Source organism: Camelus dromedarius, chromosome 15 (assembly GCF_036321535.1).
Source record: "Camelus dromedarius isolate mCamDro1 chromosome 15, mCamDro1.pat, whole genome shotgun sequence".
NCBI lineage: Eukaryota > Metazoa > Chordata > Mammalia > Artiodactyla > Camelidae > Camelus > Camelus dromedarius.
This window is the reverse complement of record NC_087450.1, coordinates 40,584,482-40,603,460: the sequence shown is the minus strand read 5'-3', so window position 1 is coordinate 40,603,460 and position 18,979 is coordinate 40,584,482.

The window sequence follows — 18,979 nt, the reverse complement described above, 5'->3', positions numbered from 1 at the left end:
ATCATAAAGATCAGAACAGAAACAGAGACTAAAAACAATAGAAAAGATCAATGAAACTAAAAGCTGGTTCTTTGAAAAGATAAGCAAAATTGATAAACCTTTAGCCAGACTCATCAAAAATAAAAGGGAGAGGACCCAAATCAATAAAATAAAAAATGAAAGAAGTTACAACCAAATCACAGAAAAACAAAGAATTATAAGAGACTACTATGAGCAACTATACACGAATAAAATGGACAACCTAGAAGAAATGGACAAATCCTTAGAAAGGTACAATCTCCCAAGACTAAACAAGGAAGGAATACAAAATATGAACAGATTATCAGTACTAAAATTGAATCAGTAATCAAAAAACTCCCAACAAACAAGTCTAGGACCAGATGGCGTCACAGATGGATTCTACCAAACATTTAGAGAAGAGTTGACATCTATCCTTCTCAAACTATTCCAAAGAATACAGAGGGTGGAATGCTTCCAAACTCATTATATGAGGTCAGCATCACTCTGTTACCAAAACGAGACAGAGGTATCACAAAAAGAAAATTACAGGCATCATTGATGAAACATAAGTACAAAATTCCTCAAAAAAAAAATCAGCAAACTGAATCCAACAACATATTAAAAGGATCATATGCCACAATCAAGTGGGATTTATCCCAGGGATGCAGATCTTTTTATTATCTACAAATCAACATGATATTAATGTTAAATTGAATAAAAACCCTATGATCATTTCAATAGATGCAGTAAAAGCTTTTGACAAAATGCAACATCATTTATGATAAAACTCTCCAGAAAGTGGGCACACAGGAAACATACTTCAATATAATAAAGGCTATATATGACAAACCCACAGCTAACATACTCAATAATGAAAAGCTGAAAGCATTTTCTCTAATATCAAGAACAAGATAAGGATGCCCACTCTCACCACTTTTATTCAACTTACTATTGGAAATACTTGCCACAGCAAATCAGACAAGAAAACAATAAAAGGAATTCAAAGTGGAAGGGAAGAAGTAAAACTGTGACTGTTTGTAAATGATACTTATGTTGAAAATCCTAATGATACCACCAAACAACTACTTGAGTTCAATGAATTCCATAAGGTTGCAAGATACAAAATTAATACATAGACATTTGTTGCATTTCTATACACTAACAACAAACCATCAGAAAGAGAAATTAAGGAAACAATCCCATTTACCATCACATCAAAAAGAATAAAATACCTAGGAATAAACCTACCTAAGAAGGTAAAAGACCTGTACTCAAAAAATTGTAAGACACTGATGAAAGACTGAAGACACAAACAGATGGAAAGATATACCACCTTCTTGGACTGGAAGAATAAATATCGTTAAAATGACCATACTACCCAAGGCAATCTACACATTCAATGCAATCCCTATCAAAATACCAACAACATTTTTCACAGAACTAGAACAAATGATTTTAAAATTTGTATGGAAACACAAAAGACCCCATATAGCCAAAACAATTTTGAGAAACAAGTACAAAGCTGAAGGAAACACGCTGTCTGACTTCAGACCATACTCAAAGCTACAGCAATCAATACAGTATGGTAGAAAAACAGACACATAGATCAATGGAACAGGAAAGAAAGTCCAGAAATAAACCCAAACACTTATGATCAATTAATCTATGACAAAGGAGGCTAGAATATACAATGCAGAAAAGACAGTCTCTTTAATAAGTGGTGCTGGGAAAACTGGACAGCTACATGTAAAGGAATTAAATTAGAACATTCTCTAACATATACAAAGATAAACTCAAATGGGATTTAAAGAACTAAATGTAAGACCAGGAACCATAAAACTAGAGGAAAGCACAGGCAGAACACTCTGACAGAAACTTAGCATTATTTTTTTGGATCTGTCTCCTAAAGCAAAAGAAATAGAAGCCAAAATAAACAGATTGGATCTAACTTAATTTAAAAGCTTTTGCACAGCAAAGGAGACCATCAACAAAACAAAAAGACAATTTACTGAATGGGAGAAAATAGTTGCAGATGATATGACCAATAAGGGGTTAATAACCAACATATATAAGCAGCTTATACATGTCATACATGTCAACATAAAAAAAAAATTGAAAATGGGCAGAAGACCTGAATAGACATTTTTCCAAAGAGAACATGCAGATGGCCAAGAGGACTATGAAAAGATGCTCAATATCACTAATCATCAGGAAATGCAAATCAAAACCACAATGAGATACCCTCTCACACCTGTCAGAACGGCTACCATCAAAAAGTCTATCAATAACAAATGGTGGCAAGGATGCAGGGAAAAGGGAACCCTCATATATTGTTTGTGGAATGTAAGTTATTTTAACAACTGTGGAAAACAGTATGGAGGTTTCTCAAAAAAATAAATATAGAACTACCATATGACCCAGCAATTGCACTCCTGGGTACGTGTACACACACACACACACAAACCCACTAATTCAAAAAATACATGGACTCCAATATCCATAAAAGCATTATTTACAATTGCCAAGACATGGAAGCAACCTAAGTGTCCATCAACAGAGGAATGGGTAAAGAAAATAGAGTACATATGTACAGTGGAATACTACTCAGCCATAAAACAGAAGAAAATTTTGCCATTTGCAGCAACATGGATGGGCTTAGAGGGCATTATGCTGAGTGAATTAAATCAGAGAAAAATAAATACTGTACAATATCACTTATATGTGGAATCTAAAAAATACAACAAACTAGTGAATATAACTTAAAGGAAGCAGATTCACAGAGAAAAAACCAGTGGTTACCAGTGGAGGCGGGGGCAACATAGGGATGGGGAGTGGGAGATGCAAACTATTGGGTGTAAGATCGGCCCAAAGACATTATTGTACAACATAGGGAATACAACTAATTTTTTTATACAATGTATTGCATGTACATACATGTACACAATATACTGCACATATTTTTTAAACTTTACATATATGTACTGTTCATTGTTTCTAAGAACATTTACAGCTTTAGCTTTTTAAACTTACATAGTTATCAAAGGAATAAAGCCAACCACAAAATAAGAATTAATTCAAAAAGAACATACACCCTGCTATTAATAGCAACACTATTTACAATTGCCAAGACATGGAAGCATCATACGTGTATATCAATAAATGGATGGATAAAGATGCAGCACATATATGCAATGGAACACAATTCCCCCATAAGAAAGAAGGATATTCTGCCATTTGTAGCACTTCACTATTTTTTCCATTTCAAACACTAGACTTTTATAACTGGCATAAACAATTCTATTCCATCAAAAAGAAGACTAAACCCACAAACAAACCTACAAAAGAGGTTACCTATATGCTGAAAACACCAATGAAGGAAACTGAAGACGACAGAAAGAAATGGAAAGATACCCTGTGCTCTTGGATTGGAAGAATCAACATTGTCAAAATGGCTATACTACTCAAAGCAATCCACAGATCCAATGCAACCCCCATCAAAGTACTCACAATATTCTTCACAGACCTAGAACAAACAATTCCAAAATTTATATGGAACCACAAAAGACCCCAAACTGCCAGAGCAATCTTTTGTAGGTCTTTTTCTTTTTTCCTCTTTCTTCTTTTTGTTCTCTTTTCTTATGGTTTGATGACTAGAGAAGTTCCTTTAACATTTGTTGTAAAGCTGGTTTGATGGTGCTGAATTCTTTTAGCTTTTGTTTATCTGTGAAGCTTTTGATTTCTCCCTCAAATCTGAATGAGAGCCTTGCTGGATACAGCCCAATACTTAGTAATAACTAAATGGAAACTAACCTTTAAAAATTGTGTGAAAATAAAAATTTTTAAAGTGAATAAAGAAAAACGATTTTCCATTCTCTTTGGGTCATCTCCAAGTTGGCATATTGTTCTTTCAAGTAAAAAAATCTGCAGTTGAAAAAGGGGAGTGCACCCAGATCAGTCCCACCAGCTGCCCAATCTCAGCATTCACACCCTCAATGGGGACTTGACAAGGGACATTGCCCTACCTGAGTTTGGGTGGCTCCTTGGCAGGTATGAGAGGGTGAGATCATTCCTCTCTCTCCATCCTCAGAGAGAGGGTGGAGAGGGGGATGCTGAGCCTGAGGCTCAGGCACTGGCAGCAAAGGAGCAGCAGCACCATCATCTAAGGTGGGAGGAGGAGCCTTCAGAGTGTTCAGCTCAGCTAACAGCAAGTCTTTTTCATTAGAGACAAGCAGAAGAGGTTTCTCTGCCTTTCCTTCCTGTTGGACCGGAGTCTTACATTTTCTTTACACAAGTTTATTTTGATACAGTTACATACAAGACTGTGAACAGGTATTTCACCTTCTTTTTCTTCTCACTTTATAAAGTAAATCTAGTTGCAAAATTGTAACTTAAGGTTCCATTTTCAGACCATATTGCTCTGGAGTCTAAAGGCTATTGTGCCCATGCAGTATTACCAAAAAGTACCATCTTCCCCCACCTCCCCCATCAGGTTCATAACTGAAAGTGCCGGTTTTGAAGAACGCAGCCTAGAGGGCTGCAAGAGGGAGCTGAATTAACATTTCCCGCCTTCAAGGGGCTTTGCTTCCAGCGGGTCACAGCAACAAAATCGTTCGGAGGGTCCTTGCTATGGTCGCCAAGAAGCTCAATCCCCCAAAGCCAGTTCTTACTTAACAATCAAGACAACCAGACGTAAACGGACAAACGCTCAAAACCAAACCAAAAACTCTGCCCGGGCCTTTAAGCCGGGTACGGAGTACCTTAGCAGCTGTAACTTTTTATACTCTCTGCCAAAGTCCCACCAGGTGGGCCACCAACACACGATCGGGTCAGAACTGCAAAGACAATCTAGAAACAGGTGCGTTTCTCTAAGGAGGTTACTCACCCAAGAGACGTCTTCCAAATTCAAACTCCGAAACCACTAGTTTCCTTTTGCAGCACAGAAAGTGTGGAAGCTCAGCGGCACCTCGCTGGGGGAATCCAGGGATGGTTCTGGAACAAACGGACCGGGCAGCTGCTCGGCTTGTCCACAGGCTCTCAGTACCTGCAAGGGGCGGCTGAGCCACGGGCAAACGTTCCGTCTGGACGCCCCTCCTGGACTTGCACTCGCCAAATCTGTTACCAACCCAGGTTGCCTGACTCAGCGCAAACCAAAACGCTGAGATGCTGAGATTTACAGCAAAGAGAGGGCTTATTCGCAAGGCAGCCAAGTGAGGAGCCTGGAAAACAAACCGCAAACATGCCTCCCCGAAGGCAGAGGCCCTGAGAAAAGGAATAAAGCAGCAGGGCTGTTGGGAGCGCGGGGAGCATGATGGGAAAAAGGGGCGGTAATCATTCTTCTGCTTAGGGGTAACTAAGCTACAAGCCTCTGTAGGCTCAAAACCTCACCAGGTGGACACTTGCGCATGCCCAGTTGAAGGGTTGGTGGTCCCTTCCTGTCTTAACCAGCTCAGCTGAACTAGGCACAGCTGAAGCCAAGTTTGGAAAACAACTCAAACATCTTATTGTTTAGGTTACTTGCAACTTGGAGGACATGGAAGTCTTTTGCGGCAACAATTAATAAAACAACCTTGATTAGTAAAGGCCGGTTACAAGTGAAATGAATGTAACTAATGATTACCTGCCCTTTCATGTCCAGCTTTCACCCATCTTTGCAACTGTAGGACAGGTATTGTTGGAGGAGTACGAGTTATCTCCCAAGGCATTTACAAAGATTTTTCTTTTTACAGATGACTGACCATAACTAGAACATGCTAAGCTTTCTTGTTGTGAACCACACAGAATATTGAATAGGACTTTGATTATCCTGATGCTTCTCCACATCCTCTGCACTCTCCTACCCCCCACAGACTTACATAAGAATTCACTGAAGCCTGCATGAGAATTTCGATTTCTCCCCCAAGTGTTCCTGAAGCCAGGTACACTCAAAGTGTGATCCTCAGACTAGCTGTATTTCCTAAGAGAGCTTTAGAAATGCAGAATCTCAGACCCACAAACAAGATTCCCCAGATGACTCCTCTGCGTATTAAATTTTCAGAAGCACTGTTTTAAAGAAGTAGGTTTGCTTGGCTGTGTATTGAAATTATTTGCGAAGCTTGAAAACCTGAAGGCTCTATCTCCAGAAATTGATTTAATTGGCCTGGGATGCAGTGGGATTCCTAATCTTAGAACTGCTACTCTTAGAACAATGAGCCTTATCTGTAAAATAGGGACAATGACACCTGTCCTTATGAACTCACAGGAGTGTAGACGGGATCAAAATAAGATTATATTTTAATAAACTTTATAAACCAGGATTCACTGTGTTCAGATAAATGATAAAATTTCACATTTTGAGGTATGCGGAAGTCATTCTGGCTTATACACAAGTGAACCTGAATTTTATGCTAACTAGAATAGGTCATTTATGGCCTATCAAACATATATTGTACAACTGCTTCAATTATTAAAGAAAAGGGTGCATTGATCAAAAGTAAAGAATGTCCATATTAAAAATAAAGATTAAATGTCTCCCTTCCTGGGACAACAATGCTGGAACTTCTTTCCATGATGACAAGACTCCCTTCCCTGGTACTAAGGCCACATTGACTTGCTGTGTATGTGCTTATTTGTTTTATCTTGTTTGAAACCTTGAAGGAATATATTCCTCACTTGTTTAATGCTTTGTCTGACAAGATATAAAACTGTGCCAAAACCATGCTCCTCCAAAGCAATTTCTTTGAGTTATCTGACAGGCTGTCTTCCAGCCTATAGTCCTCAGTTTGGCTCAAATAAAACTCTTTTCTATTCCTATTAAAACTGTTTATTGATTATTTTTATCAACGTGAGCAATGATTATTCGTTTCCTGGTGCCACTAACACTTTAAAACTTCGACTCTTCTACATGATCCTTTTACTACAGTGAAGAATTGATCTGGGTTCCTTCCCTCTTCCCTTCCCAGATGCTTTCCTCCAAACCTGAGGCCTCCTTTGGATGCACTTTCATTTAAACTGTCCACATCTCCAGGATGTGGAGACCCTACTTCTTGCCTAGTCATTGAAGTAATTTTCTGGAATAAATTGCTGCAATGGAGGATCAGAAACAAAAAGTCTTGGAGGATTGTGCTAGAAAAATTATATGTAAATTGCTAAGTCATCTAAGCTTTCTGAAAAAAAGGCATGGGATTCTGGAGTCAGAATCAGTGTCAGAAGGCATGGGAGAGAAGGAAATTGATCAGGGACAAAATATCCTCAGCAGCATGAGCTGGTTAAGTGTCATTTCAGACAGTTTAAATGTCTCGAATGTTCAAGGTTTTCTTGGATCCTCTCTTGGAGAAAAATGGCCACACTGACTCACATGATCTCAAGTGTACTTGAGAGTTTATTCTCCCACCCAGAAAGGGATCCTGAGACATAGCCCAGGCCCCGAGGAGGGAGGCCCTGCCATCAGTGTAGCTGGACCCTGGTGACTCGGTGGGAATAGGCCAGAAACCCTTCCATCACCATCCGGACGCACAGAGCTGACAGGCAGGCAATTCCTGGATAGGGTAGTACCCTCGGTCTGGGAACACCCAACCTGCTTTTCCTGGGACACCCTTCTTCCCAGCAAGGCCATGACATTGAGCATGAGGACCAAGATGCTATAGAGGAAATGACATGTTGACGGTAAAAGCAGTCAAATCATTCAGCCCAACTACCATTCATGATTTTCAAGCCCTAATTGCAAAAATGACTTAGCTGGAAGCAGGGGCTGGGCCAGTCACCTGTGGACTACTTGCACCTTTGGACATTGAATTGAAAACACCGTAGTTTCTACACGTTATCTGAAGTGTAGTTAAATGTCTCCAAAGTCTCCCCAGCCTGGTACAGATGGGACAGAAACTCACTTTTTGAGGGATGTCACTACTTCCCTCACCCTCAAAGCTTCCTCTACCTTCTCTTCATTAGTTCCTGGACAAGTGCTATCCCATAGAACTTCCTTCCATGATGGAAAGGTTCTACATCTGAGGTGTCCTGTGTGATAGCAACTAGCCACATGTGGATATTGAGGACTTGAAAAGTAGCTAGTGCAACCAAGGAACTGAGTTTCAGATTTTATCTACTTTCAGTTAAACTTAAATAGCCACCTTGGCTAGTGTGGACAGCTCAGCCCTAGGGTCTGACTGTTCCCTGGCCCTCACACTTCATGAGGATCCATTCTCTCCCAATTGCCTCCCCCAATCCGTGGTCCCCCAGTGAAGTACTAGGCAGAAAGCTGTTTATGGCAAAGAAAACAATGCCTTTGTGGCTACAGCTTGCCCTCCAAAGCAAATTTATAATCAGTGTTTAAGGAAAAGAACAAATGAACTCACATAAATCATTTTGTCTTACCTTCAGAGATCACGATACACACTTCACTTTCTCCAAATATAATCAATCATCTTTGCCACAGCAGCAAAGAGTAGCAAGAGGGAGATCACAGAGCTCTGAACCCCGGAGAAAGGGAGGCAGTGATTCCTGCCAAGACAGAGAAAACTCCACCTCTCCCTCCGTTGGCCTTTACTGTCATACTCAGATGTTCTCCAAGTACGGTCCCCAAACAGGAGCATGGGCATCATGTGGGAACTTGTCAGAAATGCAAATTCTCAGTTCCACCCCAGACCTGTGGATCAGACACACTGGGGTTGCAGCCCAGCAATCTAACAAGCCCTCCAGAAAATCCTGATGCGTGATATAGTTTAAGAACCGCTGCCGTAAACAGCCATCTGTTTGGGGGGCAACAGGTGCCTCCTAGGCTCCAGAGATCATGGGACTTCTTTCAGGAGGCTCCTACCCGCAATACCCTCCCAGGCATAGATACCGAGATAAGAGCTCAGTTCTGTTCTCCTTTTCCTGTTTCCATTCCCCAACCCACCAGCTTTCCCTCTTTTAACTAGCCTAAGCTTCACCCCTCCAAGTAGGCCCAAAATAAGTGCCTCCTTTCTGAGCACCTCATCCGATAGGGTTCTTATTTACTGATGGTCTACTAGAGCACTCTCCTAATTATTTTCCATATATTTCACATATAATCGTCATAACCCTGTAACCTAAGTATTAAGAGGTGTTGCTGGAACTGGCTGTTACCAGTTCATGAGAGCTAATTGTGCGTATCTATTCCCGACTCACTGGTGGCTGGAAATTGGCCATGGTGAGAGTATTGACACCACAGAAACAGGCGCGTGGAGGGCTGATTGTTAAACATTTACCAGTGCACCACTGAATGATCCTTTCTTATAAATGAGGGAAATAAGATTAACGAAGTTGAGTTGGCCAAGACTGCATATATAGGAATTTAAAGCCGGGTCTTGTAACTCTCAAACCAGCCTGTTTTTGTTACAAGGCTCTTTTGGTGATACTTTTGTTTCATTCTCCTGGCAGCATCCAGAAGGCACCAGGCTCAAAGTATCCTTATATAAGGCAGGAAGGGCTCTGTCGGTTCAAACTGATTGGATTAGGTGGAGTGGAAGGGGAAATGTATTAATTAGAGAACAGGGAAGCCACACCTTTGAGGACAGGCTTAGCTATTTTTCAAATCATTCCCCTTTAAGAAAGTCTCTTATGTTTAAGATTTTCTTAGCTCCTCTCTTGGAAAAATTGGCCACAATGACCTGCAGTAATCTCCAGTTTAACCAAAGATTTGCTCTCCTATCCTGAACAGGATCTTGAGACACAGATGGATTTTGATAGGGATTGCACTGATTTGTAGATCAGTTTGGAGAGCAATGCCATCTTAATGATATTAAGTCTTCCAAACCATGAACATGGGAAATATTTTCATTTATTTAAATCTTCTTTAATTTCGTTCAACAGTTTTATGTAGTTTTCAGAATATGAACTGTACATTACTTTGTTAAATTGATTCCTATGTATTTTATTCTTTTTGATGCTACTGTAAGTGGAATAGTTTAATTTCTATTTCAGTTTACTTATTGCTCCTGCACAGAAATACGATTGTGTTTTACATATTGATCTTATTGGCCTCACTCCCAGCAAGGTGATTTCCACCACACCTGCATTCACTGTTCCTTTCTATGCCATCTCTTTCTGGTCTCCTTTCCCAAACATTAAGCCTACTACATATTGACCCCTTGTTCTATGTCAGGCCTGCCATCTAATTTTCATGAGAACCTTACTCCATCCCCACGTTATAGATGAGGAACTGTGGCTTGGAGAGGTTAAGGAAAGGCCCAGGATTCCACAACAAAAAATACCCAGAGCACCAGCCAAGTTCTCAGCCCATAGTCCCATCCACCATGCCTGAATCTGCCACCGTCTTGCATACTCTTGCTTAGGAAGAAAATACACATCTCAGTTTACAACAGGAGAGGAAAATGGGTATAGAGGAGATTCTCCTGCAGAATCTCTTAGAGCAAGACTTTTATCAGACTCCTCGTTACTTAGCATTAATGAGTCCCAGGTCACAGAGGCTGAAGCAGAATATCAGGCTCAAGTAATATATCTCATCCCATTCCTTCCTTCCTTCCTTAATTCAATAAAGATTTACTGAACACTGCTCTGTGCTGGGCAGCATAGCAGGGCTCGGATCTAGCAGTGATCTTATAAACAACACTCCTGTCTTCATGGAACTTCCATTCTAGTGAGGGGACAGTAACACCAAGTATTATGTCATGTTAGTAAAAACTCTGAAGGTAGACGGAAGGGGATGGAGGGAGGCTATTTCACAGAACATCAGGGAAGGCATCTCCTGGGATTATATTTGAGCAAAGGCCTCCGTGAAGTAAGGGCATGAAAGGCCTGCAGATATCTTGTGAAAGGAATTCCTCTGTTTTAGAGGAAATACAGAGAAGCTGAGGTGGGGATGTCCAGGGAACTTTAGAACCGTTAGGCCAGTGTGACTGCAGTGGAAGGAGCAGTAGGGGATGCCTTCAGAGAGGCAAAGGGAATCTCTTCTGTGAGGATTATTGGCCAAAGTAAGAAAGTTTTCCTACTTTCTAAGATTTTTTTAAAAGTACCCTTTCAGCGTTTAGGCATCTTGACTTTTCAGCCCATCCCCCAACTCAAATGTCCTTAAACGGTGAAAACTTTTTCTGTTCTTCCTAAGCAAACTCCTGTTCCTCTCCACAGGGGTGATCCCGGCTGGTTCCTTTCCTTGTGGCTTAAATAGTTCCCTACAGGTTATTCTGAGCTATAATAATCCCAGAGCCTCCTAAGGCACATACAACAGGATGTCACGTTGCTCCTGAGCCCCAGGTGGAATGTCCCGCTCTTGGAAGAGAAAACAGGCCCTTCCTCTCCCACCTGGGAAGCCCAAAGAGCAAAAGCAAGAAGGAAAATGAGACCTTCCTACAGAAATAGCAAGGGGCAGCCACTAGGAAACACGCCTGGCTGGATTCATTTCAGCCCCTTTGAGACCAAGAAGTTCCTACCAAGTGGGATCCTGGGAGAAGGCGGGGGAGGGGGGGTGCTCACCAAGGTGCACACCACTCCCGCTGGTCGGTAGGTAGCAGAGGGAAGGCAGTTGAAAAGGGGGAAATGATTTGTATAGAATTTTCCTGCGTAGAAGAACTGGATAGGCACTAATCAGCCTCCACTAAGATTTTAAAGGTCAAAGGCTATTTCACTTATCCAATAAACATGCATTAAATACTTATTTTACCAGGCATTGTGCTTGATTCTGGGAATATGGAGATGAATAACTTGTAGTGTTTGAGCCCACAGCTAGTTCAGAAGCTGATGGGAGCCCAACTAACCATATTACAACCAGGTAAGTAATCCAGGAGAAGCTAGAATTCAGTGTTTCGGGAACAAGGAGGAACCAGTTGATCCTGCTTAGCTGCGGGGATGGGAGTGGGGTGGGGTAGAAGCCCTGGGGAGAAGATGAAATACTGGAATTGCATGGGTCTTAAATTTCACTGGAAAAAAGAAAAGCAACATCACAGCCACCACACCTGTCCTTCCTTAGAGCACTGGCAATCTTAGAATACCTACCGGGGTCCTAATTTCTGGCTCTTCCACAGCCAGATATAAGACCTTGAACAAGACTCTGTGTCTCTGTAACTTTGTTGTTTCATCAGTACAGTGAGCTCTGAGGTCCCTACTATGTCAAAAATTGTCTGATTCTTTGATTTCCTTTTATCAAAATGGCTTTTCTTCCCCAGCCTGATTTCTTAATCCTGGTAAGTGTGGTCATATAAAGGATTCACTACTTTAGGATGGCTTAACCTATCTCAGGAAAAATCTCTGGAAAGCTGGGTGTTTCTGTGTTTCATACATGTGTAAGAACAGGTGGTGACTGCTCTACCAGGACACGGGCATTCTGTACATTGGAGTTTGATGTGAAAAGGATCAATTAGATTCTAAATCCACTGGCATCATGACAAGAAATTTCAACTTTACATTTGCCAGTGTGAAAAAGGAAGCGTCTTTCAATACAAGTTTAAATGTCTTAAGCTTCTGAATAATTTTTAGAAAATTTAAACATTTCTAGCTATCTATTCATGCAAATTTTTCACTGAAGTTGACTGTTAAGAATCTGAGAGATCAAGGTTGGGTGAATATAGCTCAAGCAGTAGAGTGCATGCTTAGCAAGCACAAGGTCCTGGGTTCAATTCCTGGTACCTCCTCTAAAAATAAATAAACCTAATTAACACCCCCCTGCCGCCAAAAAGAAAAATAAAGAATCTGAGAGATGAAGGTAAAAATCTAGATCAGGTACTGCAAGTGATTATTTAAAAGATAAAATACAAAAAGTTTTGCAGCTATACTCAAACTTCTCACTAAAACTTAAAAAAAAAAACCATTTTATTAGGAAGGGTTAGGAAAATGCCGTAATACTTTATATTATACCTGCTACTTCATATTTTATCTTTCTTAAAATGTATAATGTAAAAAATTTTTAATTAATTATTTTCCCATCAAACTTACATGGGGGCCTCAAATTCCCTCCCTCTTATCCCAGTGTGCCAAATAACTGTGAAATGGGCTTTTTGCCATCATGTGAGAAACATTAGGAAGCATTACTGCAGGGTCTATTCCTGTGGGTGGAAGCGATCATTTTACATAGCAGTCATCCTTCCCCCACTGATCTGCAGGGACAACTCTGATTTAGATCAGGTTTCCACTATGCATGACTCTGTTTCTGAGCTCTCTGTTTAATTCCATCACTTTTAGTTTATCTCTGCATCTTTACCACAGTGTTTTCATTATTGTAACGTTTTCTTAAAGCCTTCATTTTTGATAAGGTCAATTCCTCCACCTTTTTCTTCAGGAATACATTCACCTTTGTTTTTTTGTTTTTTTTTAATTAGTAGACTTTATTTTTGAGCAGTTTTATGTTTATTGAAAAATTGAGAGAAAAGACAGATGGTTCTTATCTACTGAACTAGTTAAGACCTCCATCCAGTACAATACTGAATTGTAGGGTGGTGAAAGCAGGCATCCTGATTTGAAAGAAAATCTTTTTGCTGTCGCCCAATTTAATGTGATGCATGCTTAAGTGTTTTTATGTATGCCTTTTATCTGGTGAAGGATGTTCTTCCCTATTCCTAATTCTCTACAGGGCTTAATATGAATATAAATGTTGAATTTTAATGAATCATTTTGCAGCTGAAGAAAATATTCCTTTCGGTTTTGCTGCCTACAGAAACCTGATGCAACTCAAGAATAAAGTTCTAAGTCTGACACATGCCTGAACTGGCCTTTGGGAGAAATGCTCAGTGGGTCATCCAAGAAACCTAGGCCAATATAGGATTATAAAAATTTTCATTGATTGATTGAGATAATAAAATCTTTTATTATTCTCCCTTTCAGCAGTCAACCAAGTTAGCTAATTACTGGAAATTATAACTTGACTTCTCTTAAACAGTACATGACTTGGTGCAAAATTAAAACCTTGAGTATGTTGTATTTCCAGAGAGGCTTGTCTAGGAAGCATTCAGTTCAACAGCCAAATGCAGTGCCCTAGCACCTAGGCAGCACAGAGATCCTTTATCTGCTCTGGCAGCATACATCCTCAGTCCCACCCACCCAGTGTACCCATATTAAAGATGGAAGGGGCCAACAAAGGAGAGAGGCGGTAAGGAAGGGAGGAGTAGCAAACAGGAAGAAAATAGCGATAATGAGATCTCCTAGTGAAAAAGCATAGCGACACCAACATCAGAGCAAGGTGGATATTGTCCACCTAAGAGCCAAGAGAGGCATTGCTATAATGTTAGGGTCAAGTGTTTGCACTAGAATCCATTAATTTTTTTTCTGTTGTTTACTGTATACAGTCAGTTCTCTATCTTCATGATATGGAACCCACAGGTACAGAGGGCCAATGGTCCTATGCCACTTTATATAAGGCACTCAAGCATCTGCAGGGGTCCTGGAACCAATCCCTGGGGGATACCAAGGGACGACTGCACTAATATGCAGTGAAGTATTTCCTTTTACTACATGTATGAGCGTAAGAACTTGGCATTCTTTCACATTTATTTTCTTGCTGTGTGTTTTGCACCAAGTTTTTACTGACTCCTTTGGCTACTGCATAGGAAATTGTTCCTATGAATTCTGTTTTGCTAGTTGATTTGTATTTGTTTTTATAAAAATTCATTCAAAATTATTTCATGTTGTGATCTGGAATTTCTGATTTCCAGTATTTGTTGGAAGACTATATTGATATCTGTTTATACAGTAGTCCATGTGGGATATGGGATTTCGTTTACCAGTAAATTTGTTTTCTTTTGTAGCCTACTCAATACCAAAAGTCAGTAACACTAATATATTTATTTTTAACTGTGTGAATTTATACATTTTTCAGGGTTGGTAAAATATTCTTGCATAATTAAAATTGAGGATTTTCATCTGAACTTCTGTATACAGTAAACTTCATCTACAGAACCATGTAAAACTCTCTTTAAAACCAGTGAGATGAAAACTATTTCATTTTTTCCCTCCACATTCCCCACTACCCCCACCAAATTTCCTTGTGAAACTGGCATATCTTAGCTGCCAGTAAATACAATATATATATTGACCTTTTATTGGATGGCAACTGTTTGCTCTGGTCTTCACACTCTCATGAATTACATAAGCAGAGCTTGCACAGCATTCTCTGGAGGTGGTTTTTGGTGTTTTTGTTTTTGGGTTTGGTTTTCTTTTTCTTTTTCTTTTTCTTTTTCTTTTTTTTTTTTTTTTTTTGATCTGGGCCAGTCCCTAGAAGCCAGCCGCTCAAACCAGTGGGCACAAGCAAAGCCCTGTGGTCTCCTGAGCCCCTACCCTTTGGCACCTCTACAATGGACTTCAAACCTGCAGGAGAAAGGAAACAGATCTGGGTGGTGTTTGTTTTTAGTGTCAAGGAATGACATCACTGCCAGAGATTATGACTTTGGACAAGCTGGTGGGTGGGCTTGGATTTACAGCCCAGAAAGGTCAAACTTTGGTTAACAGGCCACGTCATTAGTGCACAGAGAACACTATATGTGAGTTTTAAAAGTAGGAAACATTAAACTGTAAACTGGATGGTGTTTGCCAAGGCCAAAAATATGCTTTGTATAAAATTTACATGATATGCTTGGGCCAATTTTTTTCTTTTATTCTAAATCTAAATTTTCTTTTCTTTTCTTTTTATTCAGTAGGCAAAGGTTCTTGCTGAGTTAAAATCAATGAGTTGAGCTTTGACTAATTCCTTTTCTAATTTCCATGGGCTCTAAACAGTCAATGTAGGAGCTCATAGTTGTAAGAGCGCAGGTAAAAAATGACTTGGAAATGTCCAGTAGGGACTGAAAGGTGAATCATTGCTGTTCCCTCTCCATAGGGATCTGTAAACAGGGTGAACCGGGGAGAACAGGGCAGGAGTTTGGTGTCATCAAGACAAGGGCTTTCATGGACCAGATTCTCCCCACATTGAGTGTACTCCTGGAGTAAACTGGTTGCTATGGATGCCTATGATCTGCCTCAGCATACAATGGGACCAACTGAAGTCATTACTTTAAGATCAGGGAAACATAATACAAATTTCATGCCAAGTTAGAATGGCAGTTTGGTCCCTAAGCTTGAATGAATGGCATTTGGGACTTTGCAGTGGCAAACAGAGATTAATGATGGGCTTTGTATCATGTTTGTCTGAGAGTACCACCACTGGATGGCAGTAACAATCCTTGAATTTCCCCTTTTTCTTATTTTTTCTACTCATTAGCTAGTCCTCCTTGTCCAACTAAAAAATGCCATCCTTTTAGAGTTAGCTTTTACCAGAACACTTTTAATGTGATATGCCTATGATGTGTTAGGCTAAAGTTCGAAAATTTAAAAATAAAAAATAAAAAAGTAAAGATAATTGTGTGTATTGTAGTCAAAACAGGATAGAGAAATTTGTAGGACCACAAAAGTCAGGCAACTTTTCCATTAGTTAAGGGTAATACTCAGTCACTATGCCATTTTAAAATCAAATTAGGTCCAAAGTGATGAGCTATTGATTACACAAGGTCTCATGGGGACTTCAGACTTCTAAATATGAGAGAGAATAATGGTCTCAAAAAAGGACACAGGAGTTATCTTTTCACTGGTTACCTTCAGAATTGAACGAAAGGTTATACAATCCCTAGAGCAGACTTTCAAAAGAAGACTCATAGGCACTCAAAAGTCTCCATATCCAAGTAGAGAAAAGGGAACCCTCCTACACTGTTGGTGGGAATGCAGTTTGGTGCAGCCACTATGGAAAACAGTATGGAGATTCCTCAAAAGACTAAAAATAGACTTACCATATGATCCAGCAATCCCACTCTTGGGCATATATCCAGAGGAAAATCTTAATTCGAGAAGATACATGAACCCCTGTGTTCACAGCAGCACTATTTACAATAGCCAAGCCACGGAAGCAACCTAAATGCCCATCAACAGATGACTGGATAAAGAAGCTGTGGTGTATTTATACAATGGAATACTACTCAGACATAAGAAAGAATAAAATAATGCCATTTGCAGCAACATGGATGAACCTGGAGATTGTCATTCTAAGTGAAGTAACCAGAAAGAGAAAGAAAAATATGATACTACTTATATGTGGAATCTAAAAAGTTGGCACAAATGAACTTATTTATAAGACAGAAACAAACCCATAGACATAGAAAACAAACATGGTTACCAGAGTGGGAAGAGGGAGAAGGATAAATTAAGAATCTGGAATTTGCCAATACTAACTACTGTATATAAAATAGGTAAACGACAAGGTCCTACTATTTAGTGCAGGGAACTATATTCAATACCTTATAACCTATAATGATAAGAAATGTAAAAAAGAATTATATACATATATATACACATATATATAACTGAATCACTATGCTGTATAGCAGAAACTAACATAACATGGCAAATCAACTATACTTCAATAAAAAAGTCTCCATATCCAAAATGGAGATCATTATCATTTTTATCATCATTATTTTAACTTCCAAGGGTACTCATTCACTTATTCTACAAATATTTATTGAACACCTTCAGACTAGCACTGAGTGTTGGCAGTATATTAGTGCCCAAGGGAATCAGAATCTCTGAGAATGGGATGAGAGAGGGGTCTGGTTATTTTACTTTAGTAAACTTTTTATTTTGATATAAATTCAAACTTACGGAAAAGTTTCAAGAAGTGTGTAAGTAACTCCCATACTCTTTACCAAGATCTGCAAATTGTTCACACTTGCACTATTTTCTTCTTTCTCTCTGATCCTCTGTCTCTCCATGTACAATTTTTTCCAAATCATTTGAGACTAAGTTGTAGATATCACGTGCTTGTATCCTTATTTACTTCAGTATGTTTCCTAAGAACAAAAACATTGTCTTATATAAATGCAATACATGGTGAAAAATCTGGAAGTTTAATGTTGGTATAATCCATTATCTAATCAAGAGTCCATATTCAAATTTCATCAGGTGTCCCAATAATGTTCTTGTTGAAGGGTGGGTTTCCCAGGAAGCATCTGGGATGGAGATTAGCGTGCAGGAATTTTTATAGGAAGCACTCTCGGGATCAACATTGCAGAAAGGAAGAGAAAGAAGTAGTCAGTATTGGACAGAAGAAAAAATTGCACTGTCATGTAGTATCAGCAAAGGCTCAGCCAACCCTTTGGGGACCCTGAAGCTATAATGCCCTTTAATGTTGTCCTGAGATAAGGTGAGGGGTTTAGGCCTTTGTATTATACACTGACTAGTTAATGGAGCTGAGCTGCCCTGGGGAAGGAGGCATAACTTTGCACAAGACAGAATTCTCCAGCCTAGAGTAATTTCTGATGACTGTCAGCCAATAGTGCCCTCAATAGCTGGGTGAATAAGTCCTTCAGTCTTCAAGGGGACAGAGCACATCACAGTTTCTACTATGGTCCACCATTTGCACTACTCAGATCCATTTCTCCATATAAATTCTGGGAAGAGTTCCTCCAAGATCCTGTCGGAACTCTTTTCCTGGGGGAAATGGATAAGGTTAGTAGGATAAAATATGGCCCTGACTATAAGCAATCAGAGCCCAAGTACTTGGAGCCACAACTGATATTTATCTACTACCCATTTTAGATTGCCTCATTCTCAGCCACCATCATTGCTGAGTAGATGGCTTACCTTTCAGTATGACCCATATCTTCATTTCTGACATCTCTGAGCTCCTGATCTCCATGTCTTTCTTAAGCATGACTGCTGTGTTTGTCCATCTATCATCAAGATGAGCAAAGGAATGTCAGGAGGCACCCCAGCGGATCACCAGGATCCCATCACATTCTTCTCTGTTCCATTATGTAGCAGCAGCCCTCCTCCTTCTGATGATCACAGTCCTCACTGCTAGCTGGCTGGCTGGGTAGCAGCTTCGGAATCCCATACGGGCATCTTGGACCACCCCTGTTTTTCTAGGACCACCTCTGCCATTGTTGCAAGCTGAGTTTCCTGGGAAGCAGATCTATCACACAGGAATTGAATTAGGGAATGTTCTTGGGAACCATGCCTGCAGAAGGGAAGGGAAGGAAACAATATTAGGTAAACGAAGAAAATGGCTTTTCAATCT